This window comes from Puma concolor, chromosome B4 (genome assembly GCF_028749965.1).
Source record: "Puma concolor isolate L17-30 chromosome B4, mPumCon1.1.hap2, whole genome shotgun sequence".
In the NCBI taxonomy this organism is placed as follows: domain Eukaryota; kingdom Metazoa; phylum Chordata; class Mammalia; order Carnivora; family Felidae; genus Puma; species Puma concolor.
The window spans coordinates 14,014,158-14,040,631 of record NC_141673.1 but is presented as its reverse complement, the minus strand read 5'-3'; the positions used below and the strand labels follow the sequence as shown (position 1 = coordinate 14,040,631).

General features: G+C 43.3%; 1 protein-coding gene and 1 long non-coding RNA gene across 2 annotated transcripts in view; one reads left to right on the top strand and one right to left on the bottom strand.

The window, feature by feature from the left end:
• The window catches only part of LOC147578924 (uncharacterized), a 29,286-nt gene extending 18,961 nt beyond the window's left edge, over window positions 1–10,325 (top strand). Inside the window, exon 4 of the long non-coding RNA XR_015253345.1 lies at window positions 10,068–10,325. This is a non-coding gene — a long non-coding RNA (uncharacterized LOC147578924). The remainder of the gene's footprint in view (window positions 1–10,067) is intronic.
• The window catches only part of LARGE1 (LARGE xylosyl- and glucuronyltransferase 1), a 548,933-nt gene that overhangs the window by 148,939 nt on the left and 373,520 nt on the right, over window positions 1–26,474 (bottom strand). The gene's annotated exons all lie outside the window — the stretch shown is intronic.

Below are 26,474 nucleotides of genomic sequence, written 5' to 3'. Positions count from 1 at the left end.
GTGAGGGCAGCGATTGTATTCCGCTCCCATCTATTTCCCCAGCCGTGGCATTGCTGACGTGCCACCAACATTTGTTGACTAATGATGATGGCATCCTTCCTCATACTGCCTGAGCCAGAAAGCTGGAAGTCAACTCTGATTCCTTCTCTCCCTCACGAACCATAGCCTAGCATCCTAAGTAGCACATCCAAAATATATCTGAGATCCAGACACCTCTCTCTGCAAATGCTGCTATCCTCCCCTGCCCTAACCAGTCACCCTGCTTTGATACTTGTCTCCTCCAATCCCACTTCCACGCTGTAAACAAGCTATGTTCTCGGAACGCAAATCAGATCCACACCAGTACCTTACTGTAAAACTATTTAAACATAAAAACCAAACCATTATTGTGGCCTCCAGATCCCTACATGAACAAGCCCCTGCCCATCTCCTTCTGCCCTTCCTAATGTGTGTCCCTCAAGATTTCTCCAGCCACATGGGACATCCCGTTCCTCCAAGGCCAACCATTCAGATGCCATACGTGCTGGAATGTTCTCTGCCAAGCTCTTCCCTACTTTTCTCAGGGTCAGCCCCTCTGCACTCTTTCAGCTTAAGGTTCTCCTTCCAGAAAAGCCTTCCTTCTTGTCCCTCTCCCCAAATACCTCCCCACTCCTTTATTCTCAAATTCTCTCATGTTTCCTTCAGATGACCTATCACATCGATTTTTCTCTTGCCTCTCTTTCATACTACATAAGCTTCTGAGGGGGGTTGTTCTTCTATGTCTAGAGCCCAGTAGTGTCAGGAATATAGTAAGTGTTCAACAAATATTTGAAGGGGAGGAAAAAAAGGAAGGCCAGATTAATTACAATGGAAGATACTCCTTGGATAAGTCATGAACCTTAACTGTGATCCCAGGTGTTTCCCCTCCTTTCCTGATCTCCTCACTTACCCACTCTCTCAAGGACAGGATGCTTCCTGTGGCAAAGGAGCTCAGAAGAACCAGTCCTCACCTCATTCTCCCCTGAGTTTTCTCTGTTCTCCCCTTTACCACACACACACCTGATGTGGTAGTTCTCTCACACTGATCCTATCTGTCACTTCTAAAGGAACGATATTATTGTCTCAATGTTCTCTTACATTCTCCAAGGGGCAGGTGCGACCTGTGAGGAAAAGACTGGAGACGCCCTGCCTTCCCTTGGCCACTCTTCCTTGCTTACTTGCCACATGGCTGTCTCTGAATCTGTACAAATGGTGACACTCAGCCCAGGGTGCTCAGTGTTGAGATGATTCTCAAACTATGAGAACAATTCAAAGGAAATGATATGGGCTCATTGGAGACGCGGCGATTATTAGAACAAGACCTCTAATCTCATGAACAGTTTTCCTAATTAACAAGTCCCATTTTCCCTTAACTGATGTATATTCTAATTTTTTTAATGACAGCTCATTCATAAAGAGGCAGAATCCAAAAAGAAAGCCTTCTGAGTTTTGTTCAAAGGATTCAAGTTTAAAAGCAAATAGGTGAAGGATTAACGGAAGGTTCAAGTTTCATTAAGTAGATGTGTTGATGTTACGGGAAAGTAAAGTACAGAGGGCCAAGCCTTTCCATCCTTAGGAACACGTCGCCTGTAATGAATTCTGTACAGCACTGCTTTCAACCCTGCGATATTTCATTCATTGATTTTATTGTCAAATGAAAAGGCTCTGGTTCCAAGTGGCATTTCGTGAGACAGACGGGAGTGACCCAGACTTCATTACTCGGCACTTGATCTCTGGATAATTTTAATGCTACGTGGGCGGAAAGCAACAGAAGAGGACAGTGTGCTGATTCCAACATCTGGAATCACTTTGGTTGAGGTCCATGCTACCAATACCCCCCAGCTATTCGATTCCATCTGTCTCTGGAAATTTGTGTGCCTGCCCTGGATGCTAATGAAGGGCCTGACCCCAGCTTCTCTCCCTCCCCTCTGAGGCTCGGAGGGGTGACTGGCACAGGTGGTCAATCTCGCTAGCTGTGGCAGAAGATGAGGACAGAGAAGGAGCTCAGCATGTGGCGGGAACACCCGGGAAGCATCCCGATGAACTATTCAACAGCATGCTCTCTGCACTTGGCAACACTGGGGAGGGCACAGAGCACAGAGAGCCCCGTCTCTTCCATGATCTTGTCACCTTTTCAATAGAAAGTTCATTTTTTTGCCAGGGGCTCTCTCCATCAACGTCTCTGACTCTACGCGTGCCTATCGAACCTCGTATGAGTTTCGGTCCCAGAGCACCAACTCTACACCCAACATTTCAACGCGGCTGTCACTCAAGTTCAGCATGTAACAGCCCAGACTCCAAATTTTTCCAGCACGGTTGCCATTTTTAGGCAACAAGTCTGGGGGCTTGAACTCAATTAATTATCAAACCCATTAGTAATTCCTTTGGAAAAAGAGGACATAAAGCCACAACATTTATTATTTCCTGGGAACAGGTGCTCTGAAAATATTATCTGTTTTATTTTTCCTAGTAGCTGAAGTACATATCTCAGTCTCCATTTTTCAGATGAGGAAACGAACTGACAGCTGAAGGGCACTCAGCTGGAAAGTGGCAGAACCAGACCCGGCCTTACACGGCTTATGGAAAGTCCAAAAGCAAACCCCCAAAACATTAAGCAAAAATAATCATTACTGTTGCAATAATTATTAATAACTAATAATAATGAAAACCATTGCCTCTCTGTACAAAGCATATGCTCAAGTTCTCAATGTGTTTAAGGATTTATCACTGGTCGTTTCTTTCTCCGGTCGGTAATTTTTTGTGTCTTAACCATTTCATTTCCCACCAACATGCCTCACCAAAAGGAATACCAACGTGGACTGGGGTGCCTGGGTGGCTCAGTCGGTTAAGCGTCTGAGTCTTGATTTCGGCTCAAGTCATGGCCTCACGATTCGTGAGATCAAGCCCCGTGTCAGGCTCTGCATTGGCAGTGCAGAGCCTACTTGGGATTCTCTTCCTCTCTCTCTCTGCCCCTTCCCTGCTCATGCTCTCTCTCTCCCTCAAAATAAGTAAACTTAAAAAACAAAACAAAACAAAAAAACATGTACCAGTTGAATAACTGGTCAAGACTGAACACCAGACTGCCTGGGAAATTCTTTCGTTCAAGGAGGTGTGGGTCTTAGCTCCTTCCCTCTCTCCCACTGCCAGTCCAGAGGACACAAAGAGGGAAAACACTGGGCTGATTTTATGATCAATAAAAAGAAGCGAAACCTCAGCTCAGGGCTAGTGGAATTAATGGGAAGACCACCCAACAAATTCAGTTACAGCTGGAACTCAGCAGACATTCCTGATTCAGGGTCATGTCGGTCATGTTAGAGCTGATCCTTTGGGTTGGTTTGATATGTCCAAGCATACCCTAAACAGTTTGGAGATGAAGATGGTAGTTATCTGCAGACTGTCCCAGGTGACTTTGCAGGATGTTGTATACAGAGAAAATCTCTACAGTTTGTAGCTGATGAAGGACAGGAAATAAGAGAACAAGGACAGGAGAAGGTCTGCTGTACCTGATCTCTCCTTAAATATTTATTTCTTCTCAAATGTGTAATACAGTGATTTCCACTGAGGGAACTACTGCCTCCTAGTGGGTGGTCTGGAAATCTGTGCAGGAGGTTTCTGTTATTGCTAAGACTGGAGAAGCCACCGGCTAAATTCAGAAAGTAAAGTCAAGGATGATCAATATTCCACAGTGTGCAGGACAACTCCACACCACAAAGAATTGTCTCTTGCCTCTCTTGACTTTCAAATACCTCACTAGATATTCATTTAAGGGGAAAAGATGTCAATAATCATCTGTGTATGAAATCAAAATTACATTTTACAGGTAAACTCCACATTTTTCTGCAGACATGGATACATGCTGAATTTTCCAGCAATGCAACTACTGAGTAAACAGAGGGAAGATTCGGTTTTGTTTGTAATTTTACCCAGAGTTCATCATTTTGTGAAATAATGCTATCGACAGCAGCGTCACTTGGAGTATCGGAGTCACCACCACAACACATCTGTATCTCTCTGCATTTGTGGCTGTCACCGGCACAGGAATTCTACCTGTTGAAGCTAGCACATCATGTCTTCCTGTCTTCCAGGGTAGACATTTCTGAGCATCAGGGTGATGAATTGTCCTTGAGGGGGTTCCTGAATGTAGAACTCTTAATGCTAAATGAGAAAAGACCCAGGTAAACTGGGATGGGTTGGACACCTCATTGAACAGGAACACATAAGCATTGTACTCTCAAAATCATGCCTTCTTTCCTTCTTTATACCCCCCCCCCATATACACAGAGTGCCTGGCACATGGAAAGTTCTCAAAAAATATTGCTGAATGAATGGGAGAAGGAAAAAAGAAAGACCATTCTCTTAGAGTTACAAAAATTAATTCCCCTCCATATACATGCTTGCTTCTTTCTAGAAACATGTGGCTGAAATACAGGCTCACCTTCCCGCCACCCCACAGTTTGAAGACATCTCATATTGTTATAGTTTTCTGCCAAGTAGCTCCCAACACTTCTTTGGAGGGCAAAGAAAGCTGGCCTGGATTTTACAAAGGAATTGTAATATCACAGGATCACAGATTTTTTTCAAGGGAACTTCAACACCATTACATCTGAATAATCACTTGTATCCAAAGAGTCCCAGACATGTATTGTTGGCCAATGCGTTTAAGTTGCCTGTTAAAAAGCAACATAGGGGCACGTGGGTGGCTCAGTCAGTTAAGCGTCTGACTTTGGTTCAGGTCATGATCTCAGGGTTCATAAGTTTGAGCCCTACATCGGGCTCTCTGCTGTCAGTGTGGAGCCTTCTTTGGATCTTCTGTCTCCCTCTCTCTCTCTCTGCTCTCCTCTCTCTCAAAAATAAACATTAAAAAATAAATAAATAAAAGGCAACATAACGTGGCAGGTGACTCACCTACTTACAATCCCAGAGACATAAAACCTACCGACTTATACTTGGAAAGTTTTGTGTATTCGTATTACACATGCCTTCTGCTTGCATACACATGAGTTTGAAACCTTGCTCTATGCCTCTGAGACCCAAACAGCTTCTATATTTTTGATAAGTGATCCTGAGCCTCACCTTGAACATCTGCTGTGAGATAATAAGCAGTAACTGGAAAACAGTTCTCTGTTAAGATTAAGAGGTGGTCACAAGAGGAAATGAACCAAAAAGCTTCCAGGGAAAATAAGCAATGCAGACAAAGAGCAGGATGCTGTGGGTTAGCTGGTGTCCCCAGAGAAAACTCAGCTGTCAGCACGATGCTAAACCTCCCGAACCCCAAACCGCTGCTCATCTGTAATCCTGAAGCAATTTAGTTCAAGGGAAGACTGGTAGGAAAAGCAGACAGTTTTTGAGTCCCTTATGTTTTGGCTCCCTCCCTCTCTAACCAATTTGACAATAAATTTTGTATTAAAAAAAAAAAAAAAAGAAAAGCAGACAGATAGAAGCGAAACGCCATGAACATGGGTTTCTGAAAGGACTACTGGATTTACTGAGACCTATGGCCTTCTGTCAGGCTGCACTTCTCTACCCATCACCATCTTCCGGAACCCCAAGGGGTAGGACCAGGGGGCAGAAGACCTGAGTATGGGAATAGGGAATGGTAGAGTCTATTCACTGAAACAAAGCTTTAGAGTTTAAAACTGCATTCAGAAGTTTTTGGGCTTTTTTCTTTTTTCTTTTTCTGAAAGACTGTCTAATCCAGTATAGGAGGTGACTTCTGGAGCTGGACTACCAGGGCTCAAATCCCTGTTCCATCTCTTGCTACTTATATAACTTTGTCGGTCAAGGCCAACTGGCATATCTTCAGTCAGCCTCCTCCTTGTTAGCTAAAGATGGTAACAACAGAGTTTACATTATAGAGAGTGTTTACAAACACAAATTGAGAGACAGAATGCAGAGAAAATGTTTAGTCCTGTTCCTGGTCCATTTTGGATACTCAGTATCAGCTGTTATTATTATTTTTTACAGCTTGATTTAGATACAATTAACATGCTGAACAATTAGCTATTTTTATTAAATTTTTAATTTTGATTCCAATATAGTTAACATGCAGTGTTATATTAGTTTCAGAGGTATGCTATAGTGAGTCAACAATTCCATACATCACCCACTGCTCACCATGGCAAAGGCACTCTTTAATCCCTGTCACCTATTTCACCCATCCCCCCACCCACTTTCCCTCTGGTAACCATCAGTTTATTCTCTTTAGTTAAGAGTCTGTTTCTTGGTTCGTTACTTTCTTTTTTCCTTTGTTTTGTTTCTTAAATTCCACATATGAGTGAAACCATATGGTACTTCCTTCTCAGATTGACTTCTTTCGCTTAGCATCATACTCCAGCTCCATTTGTGTCATTGCAAATGGCAGAATTACATTCCTTTTTATGACTGAATAATGTTCAGTTGTGGGTATGTGCAGATGTCTTCTTTATCTATTCGTCCATCCATGAACACTTGGGCTACTCTCATAATTTGGCTATGGTAAATAATGCTGCAGTTAACATAGGGGTGAACAGATCCTTTAGAATTAGTGTTTTCATATTCTTTGGATACTCAGCAGTGGGATTATTGGGTCACAGGTAGTTCTATTTTTAGTATTTTGAGGAATCTCCATTTTTTTCCACAGTGGCTGCACCAATCTGCCTTGCCACCCATAGTGCAAGAGGGTTCTTTTTTCTCCACATCCTTGCCAACCCTTGTTGTTTCTTGTGTTGTTGATTTTAGCCATTCTGACAGGTGTGAGGGGATACCTCATTGTAGTTTTAATTTGCATTTCCCTGATGATGAGTGATGTTAAGCATCTTTTCATGTGTCTGTTGTCTTCCGTATGTCTTCTTTGAAGAAATGTTTGTTCATGTCCTCTGCCTATCAGATGTTTTTTGAGTGTTGAATTGCAGAAGTTCTTTATATACTTTGGATATTAGCCCTTTATCGGGTATGTCATTTGCAAATATCTTCTCCAATTCAGAAGGATGTCTTTTAGTTTTGTTGATTGTTTCCTTTGCTGTGCAGAAGTTTGTATCTTGATGTAGTCCCAATAGTTAATATTTGCTTTTATTTCCCTTGCCTCAGGAGACATATCTAGAAAAATGTTGTTATGGCTGATGTCAGACAAATTACTGCCTGTGCTCTCTTCTACAATTTTTATGGTTTCAGGTCTCACATTTAGATCCTTAATCCATTTTGAGTTTATTTTCTGTATGATGTTAACAAAATGTCCAGTTTTTCAACACCAATTGTTAGAGAGACGTTTTCTCATTGCATATTCTTGCCTCTTTTGTAGAAGATTAATTGACCACATAATTTTGAGTTTGTTTCTGGATCTTCTATCCTGTTCCATCGATCTAGGTGTCTATTTGTATGCCAGTGCCATACTGTTTTGATTCCTACAGCTTTTCAGTGTAACTTGAAATCTGGAATTGTGATGCCTTCAGCTTTTTCAAAATTGTTTTGGCTATCCAGGGTCTTCTGTGGTTTCATACAAATTTCAGGATTGTTTGTTCCAGCTCCAGAGAAAAATGCTGTTGCTTTTGATAGGGATTGCATTCAATGTATAGATTGTTTTGGGTAGTATCACATTTTTAACAATTTTGCTCTTCTAATCCATGAGCCTGGAATGTATTTGCATTTTTTTGCATCATCTTCAAGTTCTTTCATCAAGGTTTTACAGTTTTTAGAGTACAGTTCTTTCACCTCCTCAGTTTATTCCTAGATATTTTACTATTTTTAGTGCAAATGGAAGTGTTTAATTTCTTTCTGTTGTTTCCTCGTGTATAGAAATGCAATGGATTTCTGGGGCGCCTGGGTGGCGCAGTCGGTTAAGCGTCTGACTTCAGCCAGGTCACGATCTCGCGGTCTGTGAGTTCGAGCCCCGCGTCAGGCTCTGGACTGATGGCTCAGAGCCTGGAGCCTGTTTCCGATTCTGTGTCTCCCCCTCTCTCTGCCCCTCCCCCGTTCATGCTCTGTCTCTCTCTGTCCCAAAAATAAATAAACGTTGAAAAAAAAATTAAAAAAAAAAAAAGAAATGCAATGGATTTCTGTACATTGATTTTGTATCCTGTGACCGTACTAAATTCATTTATCAGTTCTAACGGTTTTTTGTTAGACTCTTTAGGGTTTTATATATATAATATCATGTCATCCACAGACAGTGAAAGTTTCACTTCTTCCTTACAGATCTAGATGTCCTTTAATTCCTTTTTCTTGTCTGACTGGAAGCTAGGACTTCCAGTACTATGTTGAATACAGTCTTCTTCCTGACCTTAGGGGAAAAGCTCTCAACTTTTCACCACCGAGTATGATGTTTGCTGTGGGGTTTTCATATACGGCCTCAATTATGTTCAGGTATGTTCCCTCTAAACCTACTTTGTTGAGGATTTTTATCATGAATGTTTGTCAAATGCTTTTTCTCAATCTATGGAAAGAATCATATGATTTTTATCCTTTCTCATATTGATGTAAACTAGCCATTCTTTTAAAACACATCTCTCCTGTCCCTAAACCACCTAGAGCCCATAGTTTGGACAGGTGCAACTACAATGTGTTGTCATTTATTTTTTTTTCAACTTTTTTTTTTTTTTTAATTTATTTATGGGACAGACAGAGACAGAGCATGAACGGGGGAGGGGCAGAGAGAGAGGGAGACACAGAATCGGAAACAGGCTCCAGGCTCCGAGCCATCAGCCCAGAGCCCGACGCGGGGCTCGAACTCACGGACCGTGAGATCGTGACCTGGCTGAAGTCGGACGCTTAACCGACTGCGCCACCCAGGCGCCCCTGTTGTCATTTAAATAAGGTAACTTTTCACTCCGATTCTGTTCCACACCTCCACCCCTAGGAAATAATTAGGTACTATTTAGGCAGGCCCCAAATAATGGTAAGGTCATGAACAAAGAGGGCAGAATTAGAGACCCAAACAGTGGTGTCAAAATGTTGTAACACAGGATTTTCTTCATCAATGCTGACAGCAAGCTTTAGTGACATTACCTGGAAATGTACTGTGATATGCTACCTGCTGTTATGGACTGAATGTTTGCATCCTCCCCAAATCCTTATGCTGAAGTCCTAACCTCTAACGTGATGGTATTTGGAGGTGGGCCTTTGGGAGGTAATTAGAGTTAGATGAGGTGATGAGGACGGGACCCAGTCTGATAGGATTAACCCATTATCATAGCCTTAGAAGAGACAGCAGACAGCTTGTGTACACCCATCCCCCCATGTGCACGTAAAGAGCAGGTCACGTGAGCGCACAGCCAGCCAGCTACAGCCTCCCGGCCAAGAGAAGAGATCTCAGGATGAAACTTACCTTGCTGGCACTTTGATGTTGGACTACTCTGCCTCCAGAACTGGGAGAAAATAAATGTTCAACCCACCCCACCCCGTTTATGGCATTTTGCTATGGTGGCCGGTGGCCGAGCAGCCTACCACACCTGCTATTCTTCAGCTTAGTTTACCAGAAACAAAAGGCAGCAGGGGGCTCAGGACCGCCCAAGACATGAAGAAGCCATGTTTTGGGGGGGCTGCCTTATGGGCCTGCCACACGTTTTCTTTTCTCAGGTCATGTAGAAATAACTTTCCTGGAAAAAGTTTTCAGAGAGATGAAAAAGAAGGGCTAAGAGCTGCACTGTGACTTCGTTTTCAAAGTGCCATGGGTGCCAAGGGGATTCTGTAAGAAATATTCTTAGAAGAGCCCCACCTGGGGTTTGAGAGATCTTGACACTTGTGTGTGTAGATTCTTCCTTCTTACACAAGTCAGGAGGGGATCAACAGAGTATAATTATGACACTTCAGCAAGAGTAAGGCGAGGCCAATGGGTCCCTTCCAAGAAAGCATTTGCCTGTCAGCTGCAAGGAAAGGGGAATTCTGCAATCTCTGAAGGGCTCTTTGTTGAAAGTTTCTATTTGATAATTATGCTGTCTGAAGATTTTCTGACAAAAGTCCTGCTTTGTTTAGAAACCATGCAGTCTTGCTCTTTTGGGTTCAACAAAAGAGTAGGAAAAAAATTGTCTCAGTATAAGGTACTGAATAAGGTACAAGAATGCTGTTTGTGCTCACAGGACCTTAATTTCACGTCCAAGGGAACCTATAAAAGGATTCAGAAGATACCCCCAGAAGCTTGTCCACAGGTAAGCATAAACCCCCCCACCCCAGCCAAGGATGCAGACCACACCCACCCCCCTAAATGTGAGTCCTTCCAGTCCCAGGGCTCCACTGAATAATCCCACTTCAAGCAAAGGGCTAAAAGCAGTATGACTATGACCTAGGTAACACTAAGAATTGCAATGAATTGCTAATAAATGGAGAATTAAAGCCTATGACTACCATCTGTCTTTTCAGATCTTGCATAGTCCATTTCATTGCAATAAAAATAGCCCAAATGCCCAGAGAAAGAATCTCTGATTGCCAAAGAATCTAAAATCCTCACCCTGCCTTACCCAGATTCTTTCTACATTTCCCCAACACGCAGCCTCTCTGCTTGAACATGTGAGTCATGGGCCATAGGACCTTCTTCCTGGAAGCCTTCTTCTCAGTTCTTCAGTCAAGGTCAAGGCCCATTTCACACACCCTCTCAGATATGGATTAGGCTGTAGTGATGATAAGTTCAGTGGGCACTGGGGAGGGAGGGAGGAATAGGACACAGTCCAGAGAAAGGCAGGCTCACAGACCACAGGTGCCATTCTCAGAATAGCTCATCAGATGCTGGTTAAAGGAATGGTATTTATGAATTTGGCTTTCACGGGACACAAGTGCCATGATGCACTGTGTGTTCATGTATGCCTGCCACAATGTCCTCTCCGAGCCTCACAGGACATGTATGTAACCTGAAGAGATAAAGAAGCTCCCTACTTAAACCTGTTTAACCCAGCATTTCCCCCAATGTATTTAACCATGGATGCTTTTTCTGGTTAAACACCTATTAACATCTTTGTTCTCCAAAATAGTCTGGGAAACAGTGCTGCGTTACCAAGTAGGATGAAATCATTGCCAAAAGAGAACTTCAAATAAAGCACCAAAGGGTAAACCCTCCTCCATGCTGTTTCCCTAATTGCAGAGGGATGAAGAGGGCAGACAGCTGTGTTTGGGACTCAGTTATGCAGTTCGATACCTGTGACCTTGGCCAAGTCAATTAACCTCTCTGAACCACAATTTCTTCAGCTGTGAAAGCTTAATAAACTGTCACAGGATTTCTTTGAAAATTAAATGAGATAGCACAAGGAAGTATCTGGCAAAATGCCTAGAAGGAATCTAATAGGTGTTCAATAAAAGTCTGTTTCTTCCCCCTCTCATTTTATGGAATTCCTGTAACACAGACACGGTCCACATCACTGAGCTGGCACTTACAGGTGGTTAAGTACTGATGGCTCTCCTTCCCATGGGATGCTGCTTGGGGTTTACATCCCCAGTCTTTGAGGCTCACGGAGTGGGTGCTTCAATACATAGCAGATATCAAGAATTTTACCAGTAAAGTAGTTATTTTTCAAGGAACCCTACCATTTGTGTTCCCTGGTGGCAAGGTGACACCTCTTGACTTCTTTCTGCGTGATTCCTGAGGCCAACTTTCCATCCAGAGCAGGTGAGTTGCAGAAGCAGGAACTAGATAAGGACAGGCATTCCTGCAGCCAGGAAAGAGGTGATCTGTAGCTGATGTGTTTGTGTGGGTGGTGCTCCCATGTGCCTCCACTGGGCGTGCTGGGGTTATGCCCAGCATAACACTTACCAGACAGTCCCTGATCTTGTCTCATTTCCTCACTAGACCTTCCACCTTTTCAGAACAGGAGCAGGGCCTTGTTTATCAGTATCTCCCAATGCCTATCACAATACCAGGCATCAGATGAGCACTCGATAAGTGATGGATAGATAGATGGGCAGATGGTTAGAACAAGGAAGGATGGGGAAGAGGGGGAAGGAAGGAAGGAAGGAAGGAGGGAAGGAAGGAAGGAAGGAAGGAAGGAAGGAAGGAAGGAAGGAAGGAAGGAAGGAACTGATCTCAATTCTACTGATATATGAGCTTCATAAAAAGTGTCTTTTTGTCCCCTGTTACTCACTGCTGTATCCAACGGGACTAAAACAGTGCCTGGCACTAACAGAGACTAAATAAATATTTGTTGAATGAACAGATGAATAATTGAATAAACTAAGCTGAGCTATCCATTTGGAAAATTAGCTGTAAACAATTACTACTCACTGACAAATCAAATTGCTCTCATATTATTTCCTGATCTGCTGATTCCTCAAAATTATTAGGACAGTTTAACATTCATGCAAGTCAAAATGAAAGCTGAGAGACAGTAGGAAACATGAAGGTTTCCTAGGGGTCAGGCAATGTACAAAGCTGAGGGACTACAAGACGTGGCCCGGCCCTCCAGGAGCCACAAAGACCTAGAACCACGCCTCAACTCAACGCAGTGGGTTGACAGCAGCAGGAGGAAAAGGAACAAGCACCTTCTGTGGCTTCACACATCGCAGAGCAGGGCTGCGCCACCCCAGCTAGAGTGCACTCGGGGAGGAAAGCAGAGAATGACAGTCTCAATTAATCCCTTCATGATCCTAATGTCAAAAATGTAAGCCTTTTATGATGCAGTAAAACTATTTTTATGGGTTTTTCCATCCGTCTCATGTCTTGATGTATTTTTTAATCAAAAAGGATAAGAACAAGAAGTCAAGTGGGTATAAATCTCCTGCTCATTTTTCTGGTTCTCTGCCCAGGGAGGAGAGACAAGCCCCACAGTGCCCCACAGGAGATTCTGTAGTGCTTCCTCTTCTCCCTGGGAGTATTTCCGAGAAAGAAGCCTATTATTCCTGGTTTGGAGAGCTGGGCCTTGCTTTAAACAACAGACACATTCTCTAAAGACTACATGTAAATGAAATCTCAGTAAATCAAAACTGCACGTTTCCAATAACTTATAGGTTTATCATTCTTGATTTCTGATGGTCTGATGACGAGACCCAAAAAAAAGTGTTCTTGCATGAAATGTGCAATTCAGAATAAAGCACAAACAAGGAAATAAAATTACCTGCATTCTTATCACCTAGAGGTAATTTTAAAATGCAATCTTAGACTTTTATTCCATATTGAGATACAGATACATATTCTGACAAAAAAAGGGTAATGGTAGAGGCACTATGTAACCTACTTTTACAGCTGATCTATAAATATGTCATCAGCATTTACTCATGTCAATATTCTACCTTTTATTTACTAGTTCCATTAGCATTCTGCTCTATGGACACACTGCAATTTAACAAGTTCTTGATTTTGGATGCTGGATTTGTTTTCAACATTTTATCACAAATAATGATAAATATCTCCCATAATTTCTCATCTCCCATAATTTCTTAGAAATAAAATGGCCATGTCACATACATGCATATTTTTAAAATTAGATACATTTTGTCAACTTGTCCTGCAAAAATGCTTTGGCCATTTATACTACCTCTAGCAAGAAAAGAAGTCCTTACATTTTTATCTTTACCATCACTGGTGTGTGTGAGTGTGTGTGTGTGTGTATGTGTATATATGTATATTTATATATATGTATATATACGTGTATATATACACACGTATATATGGTAGTGTTTAATTCCTGTTTTATTTTTCATTTTTTGATTAGTCACAAAGTAGAATTTTTTCCTATGTTAATTGGCCTCTGGATTTCCTGAAGCAAAGGATATCCATGTTCTTTGCCCATTATTTTTTTCTTATTGATTTATAGCAACATTTTACATACTGAAATACTGATGCATTATTTTTCATCTATGATGTACATCTTCCCTAGAGTAGTTTCTTTTGACGTTTTTGTTTTTAAATATTTATTTTTGAGACAGAGAGACAGAGCATGAATGGGGGGACGGTCAGAGAGAGAGGGAGACAGAGAATCAGAAGCAGGCTCCAGGTTCTGAGCTGTCAGCACAGAGCCTGACACGGGGCTCAAACTCACGGATCGTGAGATCACGACCTGAGCTGAAGCCAGATGCTTAACCGACTGAGCCACCCAGGCGCCCCTCGACGTATTTTTTTTAAGTGTTTTGTCTCGTCTCTTCATCCACCCTCCCAATTTTTACTTGTAGTTTCTCTTGTCTCCTTACTTATCAAATAGTTATTGGTAAAATGACAGGAGAGAAAACCACCACCGTTCACTCCAAGTTTATCAGTAATTTATCTATGGGATGATCAAAGGAATTTTCTTCAAGGTGGTAAACTTCATCCCTTAAAGCAATCACCAACCCAAGGAGATGCTGGCAGTTAATGTAGAAATTGGTCCCTACAGAAACCTTACCAGTTATCTTAGCAAAGTCAGGCAGCAGCAGCCTCATTTAGAACAATACAATTTTGAGGAACATGGACATCACCAACAGAGTTGAGAATTTGGAGTTCCTCAAGGGACTCTGAGTTTCTGGGTCAGTAAGGCCACTTCCTGCATGTTAAAGGAGGGTCTCGCTTGTAGGGAGATGTTAATCAATGAGTTACTTCCCCTAGAGAAAAGTTCCTCCATGAGCAGAGAAATCAGAGTAAAAAGACCCTTGTCTCTATTAATGGAAAGCTGGCTTTGTTGTTCCTCAAAATGATGATGCCAAGAGTCTGAGCATTGGTGCAGCTCCCAGTTGGTGGGGACAGGTATGGTGCCCTCTCCACAGGGTGCTGGGAAACCAGCAAAGCAGAGATCCCACCTGAGATAGGACGGGCCTTACAAGGTCTTGGAGCAAACCAACCACTACAGAACCAGAAACTCCACCGTTGATCTTTTACTGTCATGTCTCTTGTGGTTCCATTTATGAATTACATTTCCCCACTACTTTCTAATTGCAAATTTTGAATCTTTTTGAAAGACTTGTCTGGTGTGCATTGGGTTTGGCTCACACTTGGGCCAGGGCATTAAGGGTTAAGTGGTATCGTCCCAAGGGCCACCAATATGGTAGCAGTGAGAGCGGAGAGAAAGACTCTAACGGAAGGTCAAATTCAGAGGCCCTCTACCCTTTCTTAGAAAAGGCATTTGTACTTCCACAGCCACCCTGGAGATCCAAGATTCCATTTTATTAATGAGAATGCTTTCCTGCACAGCCAGCAGTCCAGCAAAGCTTGGGGATACATTGATTTAGGGGATGGGAAGGCATGCAAAACTGGCCACTGAGTTCTCATGCCCAGAGGACTGAGCACAAGGTAGTTTACGGACAGGGGAGGAAAGGATAGACAGAAGGAGGATAAGGCAGTGAAGAGGCAGGCTAGAAATCAAGATACAGAAGCTTAAAGACAGATGGGAACAGGTGAGAGTGGGTGGGGCAGTAGCCACAGGCGGCTGAGGGAGAGAACTGCACCAGGACAGTGGATATTTCTAAAGACCGCTGACACTCTTAATTATAACCGCGGGCCACTAAAGCTCCTGTCTCGTTAAAAAACAATTAAATTATCTTCACTCAGTTAAACTGATGGAGGCAGGATAGTGGGCCACTGGCTTTTAAAATTCTCTTCAGAAGCAGGAATGACACAGCAATGGGTTGGAGATCTGGGGAGGGTGACACAGGATGAGAGAGTGCCAGTCTGCGTCTGGGCCAGGCCTGGCGGTGGGTGCAGGCATAACGGTGGTGGTCTGGCACAGTGAGATCTACAACCAAGATGGCTGCAAGTTTAGATTTTTCTGGTAATCTGTGAGCATGTTTGAGGAGACTGTGGGTACAAACAGTGGAAAGCCATGATCTGGGATGATGACCACCATCTCCTTCCTACAAATGCATTTATCACTGGACTGTAAATGTGGGACATTTCAAAGGTGCTCCTCACCAAATACAGGAAACAACGAGATAATGGACAGCGTGGGGGAGATTCTGATATCCCTATGTTTAAAAAAAAAAATTAGCTGTATTTCCATTGTTCTTCTCACTTTATCAAACAATCTTTTCTAATAAAATCAATAAATATTTATGGAGCTAGGTGCTACGGGGGATACAAAGAAAAATGAGCCATGGTCTCTAACCTTGAGGAGTTTCCACTTAATGACTATTTAAGAGACTTTTTTTCCCCCTACAACCAATGTCATCACTATTTAAATGCAGGAACAGGAATACTCAATAAATCTTACTGCGAATCATACTTGGAAAAGAAATAATGTTTCTAGAAAAAATGTTAAGGGATGATAAATTCCTCTTTTCCCATCTTCTCAGAGTTTCTGCATCTGTAGGTACCAGCAATGTTAAAGGGCCCGAGGATCCCGCCATCTTGAAGTGAGCTGGGAAGGGCATGCAGGAAGGCTCTGGGGGGCTTGTACTGGAGGACACAAGTGCAGGAGGGGTCCAGGGCTTACTCTTTAGCTGACTTTAAGAATCAAGCATAATGGGGGCACCTGGGTGGGCTCAGTCGCTTGAGCATCCAACTTTAGTTCACGTCATGATTTCATGGCTCATGGGTTCGAGCACAGTCGGGCTCTGTGCTGACAGCTGGGAGCCTGGAGCCTGCTTCGGATTCTGTGTCTCCCTCTCTCTCTGTCCCTAGCCCACTCGCATTCTGTCTCTCTCAAAAATACATAAACATTAAAAAAAAAAAATCAAGCATAATGGTTGCTTTTACTCTCCTGCTGCCACATTTTTACTTAAATTTGCCAACAGGATGCTGAGCCACGCCCCATCTGGTTATTCTCGTTCAACTTCTCTCTTTCCTCCACACTCATTGTGGCTTGTTAATCTATCACTTCACTACAGTGAAACCCCCCTCACTCACAGTAATCGATGAATCTTTTATTATTATAAAAGTAATATATATTTCTCGTGTGAAATGCTAGGAATAAAAATATAGCGAATAGAAAGAACTGTAGGGGCACCTGGGTGGCTCACTCAGTTGGTTGAGCATCTGAAACTTGATTTTGGCTTAAATCCCAGGGTCATGGGATTGAGCCCTGTGCGCTGGGTGTGGAGCCAACTTGGGATTCTTTCTCTTTCCTTCTGTCCCTTACCCTGCTTGCACTCTCTCTGTATAAAATAAAAATTAAAAAAAAAAAAAAGAACTGTAATCCCATAAGTTAGAGATTCGCACTGTGAACGTTTTAGAGGGTATTCAAGGACTTTCTGGAGCTTAGACGCTGTTTTTTCTTAGACCACCACCCAAACTCAATCATCAGCTCAAACACCATGCTATCAATCAGTGAGGGCTCTCAGACTGTACTTCCCAGTTACCATAGCAACTCCTCTACTCCCCACCGCCCCCCCACCCCCACCCCATGCATGCTCCACCACCTAAAACACTATGTATTTATGTGCTGTCCTGGGGGAGAATACCAGCTCCACCAGGACAGGGACTTTGCCTGTTTTGTTTGCTGCTCTGTCACTAACACCCAAGGACAAGGCAGTGCTGAAGGAACGAGCTGAAATTACCTCAAAACAGCCAGCACTCTTCTCCACCCAGTGAAGAACTGTTAGTAACAAAGACCATCACTCCAGGGGACGGCCTCTGCAGGTCTGCCACTTGTGCTGGTGGAGAGAAAGGGGCAGGGAGGCCAGGAAAGAGCATGGGAGCCCTGGCCGCCAGGGCTGACTCTACACTTACTTTTCTGGTTGAGCTGGAGCATATGGCTTGTCCACACTGAGTCTCGGCTTCCTCACTTATGTAAATGAGAGGGCTGGAGGGACCCGAAGCCCAACGGCTCTTGCATCTATCTGTTCCTTGTTATCATACGGACAGTATGGAGAAAATAACACACAGCCACAAAAAGCAGGGTGGATGTCTGACTACTCTCCCTACCATCCACCCCGTGCCACCCCCTTCCACTGGCACAGCATTTGACAGTTTACTAAGTGCTGTCATCTAGATGATCTCATTAACTTTATCTATTGGCTAATCAGCTCCAAGAATCTCAAACAGAGCATCAAAATCAAGCTCAGTGCGCTCCCAAAATGCCATGACAAAGACAGCAGGATTAAACAGAAGCGATAGGGAGAGCCAGCCAGAGAAAGACTGAGAAACTCCATCGATGAGATTAAATGTAACTTCAGAGAGGGGGAGAAAAAGAGCACCAAGAGGCAGGGGAGCTAATTTTCACATAACTCACCCAAATTGCATTTAAATACTCTTCAGGCAACTGTCACCCTCCAGCAATCCCATGGGGATTACACAAACCATGCCAATTCAGCTCTATGTCCTTACTCCGGGCACCTCCTCCCCCACCTCCCTGATGGACGGGATGAAACTAGGTGGTTTCACAGGCTGCCACTCCCCAGACTTGGCTTGAGGGTTCCAGGATCCTCAGGAAGCGGCTGCCAAAACTTTTGTAACAAATTTAGGAGGATATATCTAGATACCTATCGAATCTGTTTACTGAGTTATATAACTGTGCTCTTATTGTGATTCTGTGACTTTATCAAAAGGCTGGATCTGAATTGCAGACACAAATATTCCCTTCTTACATTCTCTCCCAATGAGTGACTACAGCCTCAGGTGATTCTCCAGTCCTTGCAGATTGCTATAGAAGTTCGCAGAAGCAAACACTTTTTTTTTTTAGAAGTCCTTTAGGGCAACCGTAAACTTTTGCTCATCAAATTATTTATTCATTCACCTGTTCATCCATCCAACAGATGACTATTGAAAATCTCCTGTCAGCAAGGCAATGGGGGTAAAGAATCTCATTGGAATTGGAGAGAAAGATGTAACTCACTTGCACCAGGGGTTAGAAGGCTGCCTCCTGTCGTCATCACAAGATGCTGAATTCCCTGGCCCCACTCCCTGGTGCAGGCCACCAATTCCTCTTGCTTCGATTTACATCAGTCTGACAGGGTTCTCTGCAGCAGCCTAAGGTCTTTCTCCTTTTCTCTTCCAAGTCCTTTTACCCAACACACACCCCTCTGAATGCTTTTCTGGCTCATGAGTTACTCTGTCCAGTACCTTTGGGGAGCACTTTGGTTTTAAAGGTCTTTCTCTCCTGCTGCCAAGCCGGGAAATCAGAGAACATGCCTGTCCATCTCACAGGGTCAGTCTACCTCTCGAATAAGGGAGTTTTGAGAACACGTTGCTAAGGATGCTGTGTTGTTGCCACTGTTAAGAGGTGATTTTGTTTCGCAGAGTAAAGAGGAAAAACTCACTGAAGTCTAGAAAGTAAGTCTGCTTTCTGGCCCAGTGCTTAGGAAAGTGCATTCAGAATCTCTCTTCTGCTACTCACTGGCTGAAAAACCGTCATGGGCACTTGATTTAAAATTCTGTGTTTCAGTTTCCCTATCTACAAATGGAGATCATGATAGCTCCCCTTAGGGTTACTGCCAGTGTTAAATAAATGCTACCTTTATTGAGCATTTACTATGAGTCAGGCAGTGTGTCAAGAAGTACTTTTACAAATAGAATCTGTTCCACTTCACATCAGCCTCAGATCAAGGTACTGGTGGGGATTTTGGTTTCCTAGAAAGAGCGTTTCTGGAGCAACTAGGTTGGGATTAAATACTTCAATGATAAACAGGAATTGGGGAAATGTCAAACGAGGTTGGTCCAGATATCTAGAGTTGTGCTAGCCATGTACCTACCTAATACAGCAGCCACCAGCCACCTGCAGCTACTTAAATCTAATCAAAACTAGGTTCGATTAAAATTTAGCTCCTAGGTTACACTAGCTGCATCTCAAGTGCTTAATGACCAGTGTGGCTAGTGACTACCTTAATCAACAGTGCAAACATAAAATATTTCCATCATTCTAGAAAATTCTATCGGAACTGGGAAATATAAAATAAGTTATGGAAGGAGAAATGAGAAAAATCAACACCAGGTGTGAGGGTCAACTCCATAGACGCTTATGAAATTTCAGCAGATTTTCAGTAATTTGTCAGGGCTAATAGGGTGAGGCTGTTCCCCTTTGTGGTCTGTCCTAACAAAGTGCCTTGGGGGCATCTGGATGGCTTTGTAGGTCACCTTTAGTAGTTGTGGTTACTAACAGTTCAGCACCATTCAAAGGTATTACATTTTCAGATCTTTTACTAATTAGCACAGATCAAATAAAGACATTTATTAAAAAGTCATACAGAATCCACTCCAACAAGCCAAATGGCTCCCCTACCATTTGCCCTGACAATATTAATTCTGGTAACCTAGCACTAAGGAGCCATACCTCAAAAATAAATCATGTGCTCAGTCATTATGACTTGCGGAAATGCTTTGCAATACTCTCGGATGTAAGGAGTCTTCCCTCCAGATATAGCCTAGTCTCTATTATACAAGCTCTAGTGTGCTCCCAAACTCCTTCTGGCCACACCCAATGGCCCTTGTAAAATGCAACTGTGATCAGATCCCCCAGCTTCAAAAATTTCACAAAGCACTCTTCCCTAGATTACTTATCAAAAGCCCTCAGCTTGGCATAGGATCCCCTGCACAACCTGACTACAGTTCGCCAAACCACCCTTACTCCTCTGCCCCAGACCCCTAACTACTCCTGCTGGATTCAATCTCACAGAGACAGCCTCGTTCAGCCATTCATTCCTTCAAAAAGTATTTATTAAGCACTCCTAGGTGCCAAATATTATGCTAGGTACTAGAGATACAAACAGTGAAGGCAAGAGAAAACAAGATCCCATCCCTACACTCATGGAGGTTACAATGTAGTCGGATAAGACAGACAAGAGATAAGTAAATGTATTTAGATATAGGATATGCCAAATGGCGATAGGTACTACAGAAACCAAAACATGGGTGGTGGCTGGTGGGGGTACTTTCCTTACATTTAGATATTATATTATTTTCTTAAATCCTTTGAAATTATCATTCATTGATTCAATAGATTTCTATTGCATATTTGCCATGTGCTGGGAGGTGTTCTAAGCATTGTGGCTACAGCAACAAACAAAACAGATGCCCTGACAACACCTGATGGAGCTTATGCTCTAGTGGCTGAGAGGGATCATAAGCAAGGCAACACTGTAGCGGCTCAGCTGACGGCAAGTACTGAGGATAAGGGAGGTGAAAGGATATAGGAATGCAAAGATGGGGATGGAGAGGTGGTGTTCCCGTCTACACAGAAGGTCACTGCGCCTGGACATGCACAAACTGTACATGTATCTTTTATTGTACATGCACTTGCATAGGTGGCCACTTCCTCCTCTGTTTCCTCTCCAAGCCCTGACTGCAATGGTACTTTCTGGAGCTTTTCTGATTCTCCCCCTGATGGATTTCTCCCTGCATATTATAAACACCTTGATTCATCTAGTATCATACAATATTACATTATGGATTTAGGTATATGTTAGTCCCAGTGGGTTCAAATTCCTGAAGGGCAGGGACGGTATCTTATCCATCTTCGTTTATTTATTCTAGAAGCTTTCACGGAACACCAGCTACAAAGCTTGCCCTGTTTCTCTACCATAGAGGATAAAAGAACCCCTATCATTTTGTCCTAACTTGAAAAAGACCTGTTTTCTGTCCACCCTGCCCACCCACAATAAAGCACTGATGTGCCATTTAAATAAAATAACGTGTGCAGAAGTGTTTGAAATTGCACCAAGACCATGTAAATTCCTCTGTAAATAGGAATTGTTGCTATTATAATCATTCCTAATCTAAATCCGTTGTTTGTCTGTCTAGTATAGTACATGCACTGTTATCTAGTAAGTACATTATGGGAATGCTTCTGATTTTAGCGTCTGATGATGGTAAGATACAACTCTAGCACGACCTGACTAGAAACCTGAAAGTGGGCACCTGGGAATCCTGTACAGCTTATCTGCTCACTAAAGAGACAGCTCGTATGTGAAGGCATTGCAGTGACTTCAAGGTGGTTACTGACCCTCCACATCATCTCCAACACTCTCGATACTCAGTTATGGCGAGGATACTCTTTGTTTTCAAAGCCTGTAAGTATGGACATGGCTCTTTGCCCCCCACCCTGAGCTGCACAGCGGCCCCACCTCTTGGGTCTTTTCTGCTGTTCACTTCTTCAAACCCTTGGCATCAACTCCCCAGACTCTCTTCCCTCCTAACCCATGTTTCTTCTCTCATATGTTACCTATATATTGTCTGGAGAACGTGTAAAAAATCTCAGCAGCTCAACGAGACAAAATTGAGCCCTGCACCCTCGTGCCCCATTGAAATGGCTGTAGGACCACGGGGGCAGATCTGTCTCTGGGTCTTGGAATGTTCTTTTGTAAAAGGGAATAGCATCTGCTTTCAAGGCAGTCAAGAGGAGGTACATACCTTAATCCCACAGTGCTGGCAACACAGTGTCTGGAAGTTCGAGGGCATGAAAATGCTCTTTCCTGAATAGATGGCCACCTACTACATGTGGTTATAGAGATACAGCTTAACAATTATATTTTAAAATCAGAAAAAGTTTTTAATGTTTATTTATTTTTGAGAGCAGGGGTAGGGGCAGAGAGGGAGGGAGACACAGAATCCAAAGCAGGCTCCAGGTTCTGAGCCCAATGCAGAGCCCCATACAGGGCTCGAACCCATGAACCATGAGATCATGACCTGGGCCCAAATTGGCGACTGAGCCACCCAGGCACCCCTATTTTTAAAAAAATGTTTTAAGTGTATTTATTTATTTTGAGAAAGAGAGAGAGAGAGAGAGAGAGAGAGAGAGAGAGAGAGAGAGAGAGAGAAGCAGGGGAGGGCAGAGGGAGAAAGAGAGAATCCCAAGCAGGCCCCACTGACAGCAAAGAGCCTGAGGCGGGGCTTAAACTCACAAACCATGAGATCATGACCCAAACCAAGGTCAAAAGTCAGATGCTTAACCAACTGAGTCACACAGCACCCCTCAAGAAGTATTAAGTAGGCATGAGCAGGAACCATGTTTTTATACATTAGCTGTTTGTGGACAGGAAGACTGAGGTCAGTTGACCTGTACCTGTGGGGGGGTCAGACAGAACCTCTGATAAAAATAGTTAGAAAGACACCAGGCAGCTAGGGCTCAATAATTTAAAAGATGATGCTGGACTCTCATTTCAAGGTGAGAGAAAATTCTGAAGAGGAAAGAATCTTCTCCAAACTTACTTCTAATGAAAGTGTTAGTTGGCTGCATTTCCCCTGAGCTCAGGTCTTGGTCTATGGAGGGGAAATCACATGGGGCTTTGCCTAGACAATGAGCCACTTCATTTAAACTGGAACTCAATGGCGGGTTTTCTAGCCCCAGTTTTGTGCCCAGCATTGGGTAGGCTTGAAAAGTTTTTGAAAAGTATGAATTCAGTCTTTTTTGGCCAACACTGCCTGCATAGTTAAAACTAAGCAAAATAGTCGAATGGACACAGGAGAGAAATTTGAGATGTGGCTGAATTACTACAAAATGCAGATGAGGTTAGGAGAAAAAAAAAAAACAAAAACCCACCATTCCACAGCAAGTTGTAAGGCAAAATTTCTGCCGAGGTGGGGACTGACCCACCGACAGGGCTGCAGGGCTCAATACATGAGAAGAGTTTCACGGAATATTTGAAAACTGAAAACTTGCAAAAGATGCTAATGTTCTGCGCCGAGCAGGTGCCAGAAAAGTGCTGAATTACAAATGGGCGATGACAGAGAAGAAAAAAGGCTGGTGGATGAGCAAGTAACAGTAAGATTGATGGGACCGGTCAGCCACTGGCAGGTGACAGATGAGCCAATGCATCACCAAGGAAGATGGAGGGAAAGGCACAAAAATACTCTGAGCTGTGGGGTGAGCTGCGGGATGGAGCCTCTCTAGCTGAGAAGTGCAAAGAAACCGGAGCTCTTGGGCTGTAAGCTCCATGGCCCAGGGAACAGAGCGGGCCACCCTTGATTCCTGAATGCCAAGTGAAGCCAAAGGAGGGTGGGAGAGAACACTGGGTGTAAACCACCTGCCAGACACTGTGCTCCACCTTTACATATGTTATCTCCTTTGACTCTCCCCCAAATCTACTGAAGTAGAAAGCAATAGCATCGTGATTTTATAGCAGAAGAAACTGAGTCTCCAACTTGTATACTCTGGTAACAACAGCAAGCAGGGAGCAGAGCAAGGACTTACAGCCGGTCTGTCTGAAGGCACAGGTTGGATGCTCTCAGAGCTCTGCAGAGTTTTTCGCTAACATAATTCCTAGGACCCTGGGGAATGAATACACAGCCCAGATTAGCCTGCCGGTAAGCAAGCCATTTCTTTGAAGTCTCAATTTTTATCGTAATCATTTGTGCATTTTATCTTGTATTTGTGTTTTAACTGAAAAATAATGTTTTAAATTTCTTACCATATGGAAGGACATACTGTCCTTGTCCTGGGGGCTTGGAACAGTGACTGGAGTCATAGCAGGCACCCAAGGGGAGAGGGGAGAACAATGGGTGGGCCATGTGCACCCTGTCTTGAAAGGCAACATATTCTACCATGCTGCCTCCTCACACTCCATTTTCAGGGCAAACTAGGAAATGTCAGAGTGCCCCATTAAAGTCAAAATTATGTTTAATGGCTGGATAAGTGAGGAGAGCCATAGTGCTCTGGCAAATAACTCGCACGTACTCTCTCCAATTGAGAAATAACCTATCTAGGCTACTTTCCTGGTAAAAATCCTCTCTGTCCAAATGAATACTCCCATGGGCATGGTGTTTTCTTACAGTCTGCGTCATCTGTGCAGCTGACATTATCGCTCAGCCTAATGGTGACAACAGGTGACTCTGACCCTAATAGTGACAATAGGTGACTCTGAGTGTTGGTCCAGGTACTGGCCAAAGGGTTTTACATGGGTTGCCCCCAATTAATCTCTTTCAACTACTCTATGAAATAGGCTGTACTATCACATCCATTTTGCAGATGAAGAAACTGAGGACGGAAAGGGGGCACCTGCATGGCTCAGTTGGTTAAGCATCTGACTTTGGCTCAGGTCATGATCTCATGGTTTGTGGGTTCAAGCCCTGTGTCAGATTCTGTGCTAACAGCTCAGAGCCTGGAGCCTGCTTCAGATTCTGTGTCTCCCTTTCTCTCTGCCCCTCCCCTGCTCATTCTGTCTCTGTCTCTAAAAAATAAACATTGAAAAAAAATTAAAAAAAAAAAACAAAAAAAAAAACAACTGAGGACAGAAAAGCTGAACTGCTTGGTCCAAGGTGATCCAAGCTAGGGCATCTTGGGGCTGGGATTCACATCGATGTAACTGGATTCAAAAGCCTTCATTTTAGCAAATCGCCCCAGGTAGCCTGGCTCCTTGGCCCACCTTTGCATAGTACAAAGCGAAGAAATATCAGTAAGCTCATTTCTCTTGACACAATTAAGAAGCTCTACTAACCCATTTGCTGAGTGGGGTCTTCTATCTTCTGATTGGGTAGCCATCATTAGCACCTTCTATTGGTGCTAAGGGAATAGTTGCTCAATCCTTGCCAAAGGTTCTCATCTAAAAGATGCTGCTCGGAGATTGCAATGCCCACTGTCAATTTAACACAAGTACAAGGTAAATGCCCAAGGTAAATTTGCTTTTGTTAAGCTCCTCAGCCCAGAAGTCAAGTTTGAATGCTGGGTAATTGATAGATACTGGCAAGGCTATGGTTGTATGAAACTCTGTCAAGAGAAAGCAGGGTGGAGTCATGGTCAATCCATTCTGGAATCAAACAGCCCTGGGTGTGGATGAGGAACCTTTCCACTTAAAGGTTGCATGGTTCTGAGTGCTGAACCTAACCGCTGCGTCTCTGTTTCTCCCACCTGTAAAGTGGAGTTAGTAATTCTGGCCCCTCAGTGCTGCTGTAAAGATAAACTGAGACATGCTTCCCTAAGGTTAAATGCTATTTGATGACTTGTGTGAATGTCCACAACAACCGAGCTCCTTCTAAACACGACACAGATTAATGTATCGTAATGATCCCCGGACAACAGCCAGGTTAGGGGTGCTGCTCCCCCTGCCCCCACACGGTCAAAAATCCACATACAACTTTTGATTTCCCCCAAACTTAACTACTAATAGCCTACCGTTGATCAGAAGCATTACTGAGAGCATAAACAACTGATCAACACGTGTTTTGTATATGCTATTACGACAAAGCTAGAGAAAAGAAAATGTTACTTAGAACATCATAAAGGAAAATACTAGCATTGTCCTGTGTTTATTGAAACAAATCTGCATGTAAGTGGTCCCGGGCAGTTGAAACCTGTAGTTAGCTGTTCAAGGGTCAGCTGTGTGCGAATGTGTTCAGTTTGGTGCCTAACACACAGTGAATGTTCAATATGCTCTACATGACAATGGCATCACAATATTGGGATCTGTGCTGCCGTGTTATATTTTTAATTGTTCGGCTCAATAACATCAATACCTTGCAAACGTGTCTCTTTAAAACCGTTTCAGGGGCGCCTGGGTGGCTCAGTCGGTTGAGCAGCCGACTTCGGCTCAAGTCACGATCTCGCGGTCCGTGAGTTCAAGCCCCGCATCGGGCTCTGTGCTGACAGCTCAGAGCCTGGAGCCTGTTTCAGATTCTGTGTCTCCCTCTCTCTGACCCTCCCCCGTTCATGCTCTGTCTCTGTCTCAAAAATAAATAAACATTAAAAAAATAATAATAAAACCGTTTCAAACTGCTTTCCTACCATCTTCTCCAA